This window comes from Saimiri boliviensis, chromosome 10, assembly GCF_048565385.1.
Source record: "Saimiri boliviensis isolate mSaiBol1 chromosome 10, mSaiBol1.pri, whole genome shotgun sequence".
Lineage (NCBI taxonomy): Eukaryota > Metazoa > Chordata > Mammalia > Primates > Cebidae > Saimiri > Saimiri boliviensis.
The window spans coordinates 5288337-5302116 of NC_133458.1; the positions used below are offsets into that span (position 1 = coordinate 5288337).

Consider the following 13780-nt stretch of genomic DNA (forward strand, 5'->3'; position numbering starts at 1 on the left):
ACCATGTTGGCTAGGCTGGTCTCAAACTCCTGACATCAGGCGATCCATCTGCCTCAGCCTTCCAAAGTGCTAGGATTACAGGTGTAAGCTACCACGCCCAGCCTATAAGTACTTTTTCATCTCCTGGAAGAGCATCCTTGTGAAGACTAGATAGGGAGGGCTTTTGCCAGCTTTATAACCCAGGGATCTTGCTCTCAAAGATCTGGAACCATCTTTTTAAAGTACAGGCATCAAGGGAGATAGAACCCCTGTCTCCCAGTTTCTGGAGCCTAATGGTGGCAGACACTTTGCTCTAATATATAAAACTACCTTGTATCATGAAGATATGAGAGGCTTTTCCCCCTTCCGAATAAAGCCAGTAAGGAACTAGCAAAGTTAGGGTGAACTGCGTTTGACAAATGATGCTGTCAAATCCTCTTACTTAAGGGTGAGTTACTGTTTATCTTGAAAACATGTACTTAATGGGTTGCATCTGCCTGGCTATATAAAAGATTTCTTTCCATCCTTGTAATCTTTTAGCATATTGTCTGTGATGTGCATCACATTCTGGTTTAATGCTTACTCAAATAATAAAAGCGTTCTCTTTCTCTACTACCTTTGTGGAGAGGATTTCTAGGTTGGGAGAAGATTTTGTTTTCAATTATATTTCCCCAACAGGATTTACTGTGAAGATTCCACAAGGGAATTACCAGTAGGTCCACAAAGGGCATTCTTGCTTCAACCAAACCTTAGTGTAAGTTCAACATCCCTCTCCTCATTTGCATTTAACATTAAGGAGCTCAAGGAAGAAAGAAGGAATGCATGTTGAAGTAGTCAAAAAAGTTCTAGAATAAGATGCACTTGTGACAAGACCCTGTAACAAGCTGAAGTCACCTAAATAAAGCTGTCTGTGAAGACTCAGCGTCTTCACTCTTCATACTTCTGCTTTGCAGAATTCTCTAGGTCAGCACAGAAAGAACAAGGGTGCATCTTCTGCCACTCCACCTGAGGACATAACCCCACCGAACAGCAAAGCCATTCCTGTGTTCACTCAAGTTGCTAGAAGCTGACATCACTGTCAGCAAGAGAAAGTTTCTTCATTATCATCAGTTCACCTACCAATATAATACCACTTTCTCCTAATCTTCCTCTGCTTGGCTTTATGAAGGGCAATTTCCTCTTCTAACCAAACTGCAGTGACTATCTGAGAGTCTGTACCTACCCATGATGGTGGTCTGGGAAAAGAGCATGTCAACCTTTATCCACAGAAGACTCTCTGGTGTGCTACATTGACTTTTCAGCTATTCTTCAGCTTTTCGATTTGGCACCAAATCCATTTTCAAGGAACTAATTTCCATGAAAAAATTCCACTTCCCGTGTATTTGCAGGGTGGTCCTAAAATATTTCTAAGCATTTTGAATATTTTGGATCACACAGAAGCTTCAGGAATGCATTAACTGTCATTAGCATTGTTAATGTACCAGGGAATTTAAATTTTTTTTAATTTGCATAAGAGCATTTTAGCATTATCTCCTTTATACATATATTGAAGAAGAAGAAGAAAAGCTTTTGTGGTTGACTTTTGAATTGGGAGTCTTATCTGCAGTAATTAACATTTCCTAGATGTCTATAAAAAATGAACTATTGTAAGTAATCATAGACAAAAATAAACTTTAAAGAGAAATGAAAATACCCAATCCTTCCTTAGTAACAAAACTCTAAAATGAAAGACATCTCTTTGACCCTAATTCTACCCATGCAAACACAGTATACTGAATCAAATTTAAAATGGAAAGGTCACAGTAAGAAAGTAAAATTATGCCGGGTGCAATGGCTTATGCCTGTAACCCCAGCACTTTGGGAGGCTGAGGTGGGTGGATCACAAAGTCAAGAGATCGAGCCCATCCTGGCAAACATGGTGAAACCCTGTCTCTACTAAAAATACAAAAATTAGCTGGGCTACTAGGGAGGCTGAGGCAGGAGAATCGCTTGAACCTGGGAGGCGGAGGTTGCAGTGAGCCAAGATCCTGCCACTGCACTCCAGCCTGGCGCCTGGCGACAGAGCAAGACTGTGTCTCCAAAAAAATAAAGTAAAATTAAAATTATATTGGGGTTGTAGCTTGCAGACCTTTTTGCTAACATAAAGCATGCTGCAGCTAAAGCTGAAAACAAAAAAATAAGACAGGGCATCTTCCGCTTTTGGGGGCTGCTGTAGTTTAGATGTTTATTCCCTGTCCCCAACCTCATGCTGAAATTTGATCCTTAAGGTTGGAGGTGGAGGTGGAGTCTAATGAGAGGTATTTGGGTCAAGGAGGCAGATCCCTCACGAATGGCCTGGTGTCATCCTCGAGGTGATGAGTTAGTTATCCTTTTACTTGTTCCCTGGTAACTGGTTGTTAAAAAGAACCTGGCCTCTCCTTCCTCTCTCTCCTGCTCTGTCTCTGGCCATGTGATTTCTACACACTGGCTCCCCTCCACCTTCTGCCATGAGTGCAAACAGCCTTAGGACTTCACCAGAAGCAGATAGTGGAGCCTGAGCTTCTTGTACAGCTTGCAGAACCATGAGCCAAATAAACCTTTTTTTTTGTAAACTACCTAGCCTCAGGTATGCCTTTACAGCCACACACGTAGACTAAGAAAGTTAGTAGCTAGGAGTGGGGTGCTGCTACAAAGGGGCCTGAAAATGTGAGAGCAGTTCTAGGGCAGAGGTTGAAAAAGTTTGCAGGGCTCAGAAAGACAGAAAGATGGGGGAAAGTACTGAGCCACAATGGAATGGAAATTTTAAAAACAAAAATGAAACCACTGGCACTTCACCACAGACAGTTTGCGAACTGGTACATTTAGAACTAAACTTTAATGCCAATCAGAATCACCCACCCGCTGAATTTCTGATTCAGTCGGTCTGGGTGGGCCCAATAATTTGTCCTTCTAAAGCTCCCAGCTGATGCTGATAAGTCAGGTCCAGGGTCACAGTGGGAATCACTGTCTAGAATATATTAATATTTCAGAATAGAGATGACTCTGGTTTATCTTCAGAAATCAAACCGAGAGTCAACATCAACTTAATTCCATCAGATTTTATTTTCATGGTTAGATAATAGCCTTCAACTCTTAATGAGAAAGATGCGAAGCTCAGCTTCCTAAGCATCAGTGCTCACGTGAGTACACACCTGGCCATGTCTGTGCACACGCATTCACACTCAGTCACATACACACTCACATGGAGTCAGTGGGTGCTGATAATTTCAGAGCCCCCAATTCTAATTACTGCTTGAGCACTCTGAGCACAACACATTTCTCAGAAGCTAAGCAGAAGTGAAAGATTAAATCTTATTAAACCTTGTGTTTTGCAAGCAGCTATTTGCCGTGTCCTTCGAGAACTTTAATGATATTCAAAGTCCAAGACTAAGATAGATTAGTTTTTCAAGTAAGTCCACATATAAAAACAGCATTTGCCACCATGCTGGCCAAGTTGACCAGAAGAAAACATAATGTAGGAGAAAATCAAACAAATGACAAAATGTGGATGAGAGAGATCCACTGTATTCCTCTGTCAGCTATCTCCCAAACCAGGCGTCCCCAAACTACGGCCCACGGGCCACATGCGGCCCCCTGAGGCCATTTATCCAGCCCCCCGCCGCACTTCAGGAAGGGGCACCTCTTTCATTGGTGGTCAGTGAGAGGAGCACAGTATGTGGCGGCCCTCCAATGGTCTGAGGGACAGTGAACTGGCTCTCTGTGTAAAAAGTTTGGGGACGCCTGTCCCAAACTCTCTTTAGGGTCAATGATTGGCCTTCTTCAGCCTGAGATTATGGCTGGATGTATGATTAGAGGTCACCAAACTGTCCTGGGGAGCTGGGCTCAGCTTCCTCAAGTTTCCCAACGTAAAGAGAAGGGTAGGCATTTCACAAACCCGGGTAAGAATATACATTTGGCTTAAGATAATCAAAGAAGGATAAGAAGAAAACATAGGAAGAGGAGAAGGAGGGAAAGGAAGAAGAGAAGGAAGAGGAGGAGGAAGAGAGGAGAAAAAAGAGAAGGAGAAAGAAGAGGAGGAGAGAGGGAGAAGGGGAGGGAGGGAGAGATACCAGCAGCAGCTGCAGAGGGCTTTTGTTTTCATCCACCCTTGATCTGTGTGTGGCTCTAATTCCTAACACCAGTGGAAGCTGAATGCCTTTGTCTCTCGCATTTCCCTTCGTGAATAACGGTGAGTTATTTCATAAAGGCAACTATGCAGAATTCAAGGAACTACTTGATTAGAGTGAAAGCTATCGGAATAAAAGTTGTACATACACAAACCAGCCAAGCACAGAAATTATGCTCACACATCTAGAGGCGACTATGCAAACTCAGACGGTGGTAAGTGAGGTGAGACCCGAGATTCCAGTGGAAATAAGGCTGGTTGTCATCCGTCGCGTGTTTCTCAGAGCCCTTGTTTGCCAGGTCAACACTGCTTACTGTGGAAGACCTCTCATACCGCAAGACGCAAGGCCTCTGATACTAAAGACGGCCATTTTCCTTCCTCCTGCGTCCAGTGATTAGCATTTGCCAAAGTCTCTACATGAGTCTGTCTGTTTCAACGTTCCCGATTTCATTTTCTTGTTGATACATAATTTACATATTTATGAGGTACATGTGATATTTTGATGTATGTTTACTTAGGATATTCATCACCTCCTACATTGATCATTTCTTCATGTTGGGAACATTTCAAATCCTCTCTTCTAGTTGGTACTATTATTTATTTACAGACAAAGTCTCACTCTGTCACCCGGGCTGGAGTGCAGTGGCACTGTCACAGCTCACTTTAGCCTTGAACTCCTGGCCTCATGCAATCCTCCCACCTAAGCCTCCCAAGTAGCTGAGACTGCAGGTGTATGCCACCAAGGCTGGATTATTTTCTTTTTAAATTTTTTTTTAGGGGTCTTGTTGTGTTCTAAATTTTTTAAAATTAAAAAAAAAAAAATTTTAGGGGTCTTGTGTTTTAAATTTTTAAAAATTTTTTCTTAGGGGTCTTGTTGTGTTGTCCAGGCTGGTCTTAAACTCCTAGACTCAAGTAATTCTCCCACCTTGGCCTCCCAAAGTGCTGAGACTACAGGTGTGAGCCACTGCACCCGACTCTTTTAGCTACTTCAAAATATACAATGACTAGTAATTGCAGTCTCCTTACTGTGCTGTTGTACATGAGAACTTACTCCTATCCAACTGCACGTTCGTACCCACTAACCAGCCTCTTGATGATTCATTCCCTCCTGTGATGCGCTTGGCTTCACATCCTCCAGGTATTTGCCTTGGTATTATCTTTCTTTGATTGCTCCTTACCCACATAGCTTTTGAAGACAATCTACTGTTTCACTCCAGACTGCTCTTTTTCATCAGTTCCCTAATGGCTCAAAAAAAAAAAATAGCATTGATTGGTGAGGATGTGGAGAAAGGGGAACACTGAACACTGGTGGTGGGAATGAAATCAGTACAGCCACCCTGGGAAACAGTGTGAAGATTCTCAAATCAACAACAATAAATAGGAAGAAATTTGTGGAAGCTAAGAAACAGAAAAAGATAGCAATGATTGGATAAAAATAAGGTTTCTTGTTGTTAAATCCATAATTACTCTGATCAAACTTTTATATATAAGTTGAAAGAAATAGAGACATTTTCCCGAGAAAAGAGACTATGATGGGGCCACATGGAAACTGTTGGAACTTACTCGAACAGTTGTCATGTGAAGTAGGGATAAGACAATCTTTGTGGTTAAAAGACTTCAAGCTAAAACTGTAGGTGAACGTGCAGTGGAGGTATGTATCTTCCCAACATAAGAGGCACCATGTTAACAAATAGAACTTGTCAACAATGACAGAAGTTTCCGGTCCTTGGATGTGTTCCAGCAGAGGCTGGAAATCCCATAAGGATACAGCAGAAGAGATCCTGTCCCACATGATCTCTTATTTTTCTCTCCCATCTCCCAGGCTCTCTGTTTCTTTCCAGTTGCAATTGAAAAAGAAGAGAATTTCCAAAAGCATACACTGTGGTGTGCAAAGAACCAGGGCTGGAAACAGGTCAGCACCTGTGCTCCTCCTCAAATAACCAGTCCCACCATACAATCTCTCAAAATCTTAGCTCCTTCAACCATAAAAAAAGAATGAATATCTTTCTTTCCAACACAATGGGTTGTTCTAATATAATAACAGAGCACATATAAAATTATTTTGGAAGCTGTATAGGTTGTCTACAACTGTAAGTTATTAATTAGGTTTGAAATGAAAGGGTGGAGATCTTAAAAAATAGATGTACAATTTACAGAGACATGGGAAGAAAAATAGCAAAACAGGGCCCTTTTATAAAATGCTCAGGATATGGTTTGGTCTGATAAATGGAATTTTCTGGAAAGCTACCATTTAACCAGATACTCTTTGATTTTCTATTATAAATAAGTATGTTTATTTATTACTTTTTAAAGAGATGGGGGTCATGCTTTGCCACCCAGGCTGGAGTGCAGTGGCACAATCTTGGCCCACTGCAGCCTCAATCTCATGGGCTCAAATGATCTTCCCATCTCAGTCTCCTGAGTAGCTAGGATGACAGGCACATAATATCGACTCCTGGATAATTATTTTTTAAATCTTTTTGTAGAGATGAGGGTCTCGTTATGTTGCACAACCTGGTATCAAACTCCTGGCCTCAAGTGATCCTCCCACCTCAGCCTCCCAAAGTGCTGAGATTACAGGTATGAACCACAGCACCCAGCCTGTTAAAGATAATTTTTTAAATGTGTTAATTCATTTTTGCCTTACTTATCATGGAGAATGTAATCCACAATCAAAATAATTTTGTAAGAATGAACAAATTTTGGCCTTTAGGCTTGAAAATTATTCTTACTTCCTAAGAATATAAAACAAGAAGACATAGAACACTGAGCTGAATGTATCATGAAGTCAGAATATACCATAGAGTACCACTTTTTAGATTAATGTAATGAAATGTATGAGACTGTTAGTCTAGTTTGCTCAAGTTCACAGTTAAGTTCCTGTTAGTGGAGTTTTACTATGAGTTGTTTATATAGGACAAAAACCATAAAATGAGAATTATTTAAAACAAAATTATGTGTAGTTTATAGGGGCATTAATCTAGTAAGAGGGGAAAAAAGAAAGAGAAGAAAATCCCACTTTTCAAATACCATTATCGGTGAAAAAAATGTGATCAGCCTTAGACTTCTCCTCATAGTGAGACCCAGCACAGATCCATCCCATCCAGCTGGTGCCTTGCCAAACAGGCCTTGTGTCCGGCCTGGCTAGCCAGCATTCCCTTTTATTTTTACAGATGAGTAACACCACACTGGAAACCAGAACATCCTTGGCACTTCTGTTTTATTACAGTGTGGTTATTTTTTTAATATCCAAGAAACCCAAGCAGTCAAAGTGATTACACCCACAGGAGCCCTTATCCAACAGATCTTCAGCTATGCTGGATAATGGTGCCAGTATTTTACAACCAAGCTGTATGAACTGTGTGTGTGTGTGTGTGTGTGTGTGTGTGTGTGTGTGTGTGTGTGTGCGCATACGCAGGTGCACATGGGTACATGCAGTGTGCTACACACACATACACGGTCTTCCCGAGTCATCAAGGCTGGTGTATGAATTCTCTAGATTTTGTGCTTATTGGCACTGCTTATCCACACTGATGCCATCTACCTGCTTTCCCTGAATACAGTGGCATGCTTGCTGAGACAGACTGGTGAGCTGGGGGCTGTCACATAAGTCAAGGCAGAAGAAATTATGATGCCAACAAGGTATTTGTTCTGGCATGGAAGGTGACTTCTAAAGCATGTCCTACGATCAATGCTGAAGAGACGGTAATAAAGCTACCCTTCACTGGGAGAGGGAGTTGAAACAGACTGCAAGAATAATCAATCTATTCAAATTCCCTCATTCTACACATGAGGAAACAGCAGTCCAGGGAGCTGCCTGCAGAGGCCCCTTGGTGGCCACTGGGAATCCCAGAACTTCTCCTGCTGGTCCAGGGCGGCCTTCAGCTTTCTGCTATCACCCTCCTTGCTTCTACTTGCTCTGCTGGGTTTGTAATACATTTTCAGGGGAACCTCAGACACATAATAGCATATCTTTTTTTTTTTGACTTTGATTTCTTTTTTTTTATTATTGCATTTTAGGTTTTGGGGAACATGCAACACTGTTGCATAGGTGCACACGTGGCAGTGTGATTTGCTGCCTTCCTCCCCTTCACCTGTATCTGGCATTTCTCCCCATGCTCTCTCTCCCCAACTCCCCACCAGCTCCCCAAGGACCTAGAAATAATAGTGTATCTTGAAGTAAAAAAGATTGCTCTTTTCTGGACATGAAGCAAAAGGAAAGAAGGACAATTGAATTTCTTTAGAGATTTTTGTTTTTCCTCCAAATCGAGTCTGTAACTGAGCTTAGAAAACTTAAACACACAGCATGTTTCCTCAGCTTTTCCCTGGCGACTATTTACTTTTCTCTCTCATGCATGTTTCACTTCATCTTTCTCCTTATTCTGCGTTCTCTGCCATCTTTCCATATAATTGGCCACCTCCACAACGCTTGGAAACAGACTTGATTGTACATTTTCCAGGAAGCTTCCTTATAAATGTTATAATATTTCCTTAGGCTTTGATGGTAATATTTATTTTTAAAAATCACCTCTGACCCACTGGTTCTGAATCTTGGCTGCACAACAGAAGCATTACTAAACATATTAGTGCACAGACTGCAGCTTGAAGCAATGGAATCAGAATCCCCTGGGTGTCTCTAGTCAGGGGTGGGTACTGAGGTGGCAGGGGGAACTAGTGGCTCCAGGCAACATTGAGAATGTCTACTCTCATCCAAACATTCCCAATTCCCCAATGCCCATAGATGACTCTAGATTTTTCAAAACATCCCAGCTGATTCTACTGTTCAGCCATTGCTAATAGCCACTGTTCAAGATGGGTTTTTGAAACGTCTACTTTCTGAATGGAGCCCTTTCTCCCATCATCACAGGAAGCCACATTGATAAAGGGGGGATTCTGGTTGGTTCTGCCTGCCTGTCTGTTCTTAGCTTAGTATGATCAAGAGCCCTAGACGGTCTGGGGTACACTCTTGAGTTCTAAAACGTGGTCTTCCTATCAAATAAAATTGGCTCCCATAACTGAAAGAGGTCACAGAATTCCTCTATGTTGCTGAATTTATTTTAGTTTAATAAACAGAAAGTTAAAAAATGATCTGGAGTAAATGTATTTACCTCTGGAAAAGGTGATTATACAAATTGGGTCATTCTTGTCATACCCAATGGAATCCTTGTGGTTCTTGGAATCCAAGGGTGATGGGGCAGTCCCCAAGACATTTAGTCTTTAATCTTTCCTCCATCTTCATTAAGAAACTCGATGTCTGAGTTGAGGGGCCAGGGAGAAAGCACTGGGGGCACATAGCATCTGCTCTAAGAATTAAATTTCCCACAAGCTCAGCTGCTGAAACGGCCTACCATACCTCTAAGATCAGTTTTACCTAGTAGCTGCTGAAACAACCTGCAGTGACTCTAAGACTAGTTTTACCTACCACAGTCGGCTCACCCATCAGAGCTTGCCAGCTCTAGGGCCAATGAGTTTTCTTTCAAAACAATAGGTCACATTTGCTTTACTAATAAAACTCACAGTCTTCTTTGTTCTTCAGACATACTGAAGACCACTGGTCTGTGTATGCCTCAGATTGCAATTCTTGCTTCCCAAGTAAAACATTTTAAGTTGAGAGATTCCTCTCCATATTTTATTTGACTTCTATGCCTTCCCAAATAAAGAAGATCGATGCATTAGCTGTTTACACCCTAAACTGAGCATAAGTTTCCATTGGTAGCTGGAAGTAGAAAATACCCTATGCATGGCATTATCTCTCCCGTTATCTGACACATTAGAACTTGAAAGAATTCTTAAAAGCAATATCCAACTGAAACCATGAGCCTTTCTCACAAATGCAGAGTCTATGGTAAGCAGTCTTCAAGCAAGGAACAACTATCCATTAATTTAACAAATTTATCCACTGGAATGCTTCCTGTGCAAAGCACGTTGTCCATGGGGTGAATAAAGATTAGATGTACATATTTCAACATGCACCACCCCTCTTGGTAATAGCACAGAGGGTTCAAAATCCAAATGCTGATCAAGTTAGCAGTACTGTGATTACTGACCAGGACATGTTACAGAAAAGGAGATGATGGCTGTGCAACAGGAAACACCAATTTAGTACATTTTTATGTCCAAACACTCAGACCCAGTGGATGTATGAACTAAAGAACTAAACACAGCTCTGTGGAAAAAATAGGACAGCCCTCTTCACTACAGTTTTATTGTAGAAATTTTATAAACCATCCTGTGCTGATCACCTTTGGCTTTGGAATCTACTTTCTGGAAATCGGCATTTTTTAATGGGCCATGAACGTGTTTCAACTATTCCCAGTCCCATAAATCCTGCAAGAAGGATTATGAAATGGACCCATGCCTAGCCACTTTTTCCTGAACAGGTGGGATTCATCAATATTTCAAGGATGAGTCTAGTTATAAGGGTGATGGTTTTATGAAAGGATGTTGAACAACTAGCAAGTAGAGAAATACCCACTCAAGTATCACAACACTGTGACACATGGTGACCACTCTCAGAAACCTGTGACCTTAGAATTTTATCTCACCATATTAAATTACAGATTAAATATGACATGGTTAGCCTGTGAGTTCTCACAGTATTAGAAGTTTTATAATACAGCCTCTTCTCAAGAATAAAAATCGAAGTCCTAACCAGGCATGGCGGCTCACACCTGTAATCCCAGCACTTTGGGAGGCAGAGGTGGGCAGATCGCCTGAGGTCAGGAGTTCAAGACTAGCCTGACCAACATAGTGAAACCCCGTCTCTACTAAAAATACAAAATTTAGCTGGGTATGGTGGCACACGCCTGTAATCCCAACTACCCAGGAGGCTGAGACAGGAGAATCACTTGAACCTAGGAAGGAGAGGCTGCAGTGAGCCGATGTGGAGCCATTCCAGCCTGGGTGACAGAGCGAGACTTTATCTCAAAAAAAAAAATTAGCCAGGTGTAGTGGCACACACCTGTAGTCCCAGGTACTCAGGAGGCTTAGGCTAAGCCTAATTGCTTGAACCCAGAAGAGGGATGTTGCAGTGAGCCGAGATTGCACCACTGCACTCCAACCTGGGTGACACAGTGAGACTCTGTCTCAACCAAAGGGGGGGAAAAAAAAAGTTCTAAACTGATTCCACCTGTGGTATTTCTTTTACCCATTTGCTAAAACAAAAGATCAGAGAGTATGCCGGTGCATCTGCCTTCTCTTAATCCTCTGGGTGTATTGAGAAATAAATTTGTAAATCAATGTGTGAGGCATAAAATATTTTTTAAAGATTTTATAGGAGCAGACTTTGAACTAAGCAATGTGGCATGGCAAGGACAAGCCAGGAGGCTACCGCCACGATTCTTGTAGGGCTCCTGGTGAAACAATAGGCTGCAGGTTCAGAACAATCATCCAGTGTGGATGTCAGCAAGCAGGGGGTGGATTAGAAGGCAATTCACAGGCATGGCTGGAACTGGATATGACATTTCCATGACCATTTGGGCTGTGCCAAGTGTCTGTCTTCCTTTTTTAAATATCGGACCTCAAATGTGAGTCTAGACAGTTCAGAGATCTTTGAGTACCCTGAACTGAGATCTGGTTTGTGTGTCTCTGTGTGTATGTGGATTCAGTGTTACTACAGTATAAAACATTCTGCCACCTTTTGTAGCTGTCAGATGTACGGCAACTCAGCTGTCAGTAATAGGAGTAAATCATTCAGTCCTCATCTTGAATGTAAAACATCACCTGAATTTCAATCAAGTTGTGAGTGCAAAGAATTTGCCAGTCATCTAATCCAAGAGAGGCTGTGATTAGCAAGAGTCTTCCAAAGCAACTTGAGAGATTAGCGATGGGTAAGTCCTAAATGATCACTCAACTGAAGCCACATGGATTTTCTCGGCGCATGAAATCTCACATAAGTTACACAGCAGGCTGTGGAGCCATAATTATCAATTTCAGAATTGATAAGAACATTTAAAAGTTGAGTTAGCGTGCATCTCATTGTTTTCTTGGGCCAACGGATAACTCTGAAAAGATGGGTTGCTGTAGAATTTTCCAGGTTCAGTTCACCTGGCTCCAATTACACTTGTTAACGTTAGACACGGGGAACGGATGCAGTGAGTACCACATGGAATATCCTTATTCAGAGCAGAAGTGAGAAATGCAATTAGCAATCCTTTTATTCTTTATTTGCTGAAGTAAAATGCAGAGCGGGGCTGGGGGACGGCAAAGACCATAAGGTTTCTGGTAAAGATGCAATATGAAGATTTGGCTCATTCATAGCATGCCATGTAAGTTATGAGTACAAACACTTATTTGGCAGTAGAGCGAGGTAATGAGTCAGTAGTGTTGCCTTATCAGTATAATTAACCTCAATCCTCAAATTCAGCCCCAGCCCTAAACACACAGGTTTCCCTAGCACATGAAGGCATCACATAAATGAGGAATGATGGCTGTGGATGGGCATTTAATTGAAAAACATTACTCCATATACGTTTCTATCCTGTTTATGCAAAAAACATGCTGAACACCACAATGGCTAAAAAAAGAGTAGGAAAAATGAAGGCAACAGACGTACGTTCATAAACAAGCAATTAGGTCAGTCTGTCAGAGAACCACGGACTGAGGGCTGAGAACGACCCCTAGATGGGGGCTTGTCGCCTCGGGGGTGGGGAGGGGTCCTAAAGAGTAAGCCGGTCAATGCAGCGATTACTTTCCTGCGGGCTGTCTTGAACCCAGAGACTCACACCTCCGTCCAGAGTCAAGTTCTGAACCCACGGCGCTTCTCTCTGCCAGGCAACAGGTGTCTGCCGTGGGTGTGGTTAAGCCGGCTGGGTATTTGTTCAATTAATACAAAATTTCCATTAACTGTGTGTTTTGCTTAAAGCGAGGTCAAAAATTCACCACTGCCTGAGTTCTCCCAAAGGTACCTCCCCACCCCCATCACTTGGACCCAACCCACTTTTGTAAACCACACCGGACCTTGGCCCTGAAAGAATTTCTGCCATTCTTGGGGAACCCTCCAAAGTAGCATCTGCAAATCTGCTGAACTTCAAAAGTAGCAGGGCAATTCCCATATCCTTGTTTGCCGCCCGCCAAAAAAGATAAATAAATAAATAAAAAGTGCCAGCCAGCAACATAAAATCAAGGACCCTGGGAGGATTCCTCCCACACCAAGACCTAACGGGTTAAAATAAACACACGCAGGCACACAAACAATTTCAACAGAACAAGATGGCAACCCTCTCGTCCTCGCCGGAGACTCCAGTACCCTGACCCCTGGGCCCCGTGCCCCAGGCTAACGTGAGCCCCAGATCAGGCGCGCCCAGGCCGCGCGGGTCAGCGGGGAGCGGCGAGGCGGGTGGGCTCGCCAGGGAGGCGGAACCCCGGGTCCTCCAGTGAGAAAGTTATCCGTGCAGAGATGCCTCCTGGCCAGCAGCCCTGAGCCTCCCGCGGACCAGCCGCGTTTCCAGATGCGCGGCCCTCCCGAGGGTGGAAGTGCCCCCGACCTCCTCCTCCTCCAGCACAGTCCACTGGAGCAGTGTCCCGCCTGGCGGCGGCTGGAGGCTGGAACGCAGCGGAGCGACTGGCACCTGCCCTCAGAGCTCCGAAGGCTCCGCAAACCCAACAGGTCTCGAGCTCCGGGGACTCGCAGCTCTGAGGCCGGCGCGGGCCCCAGGG

The 13780-nt window shown here is 43.0% G+C and overlaps 1 protein-coding gene across 2 annotated transcripts in view; it reads right to left on the minus strand.

Moving 5' to 3' along the window:
- DPP6 (dipeptidyl peptidase like 6) overlaps positions 1–13780 on the minus strand; it is a 1161897-nt gene that overhangs the window by 1021088 nt on the left and 127029 nt on the right. The gene's annotated exons all lie outside the window — the stretch shown is intronic.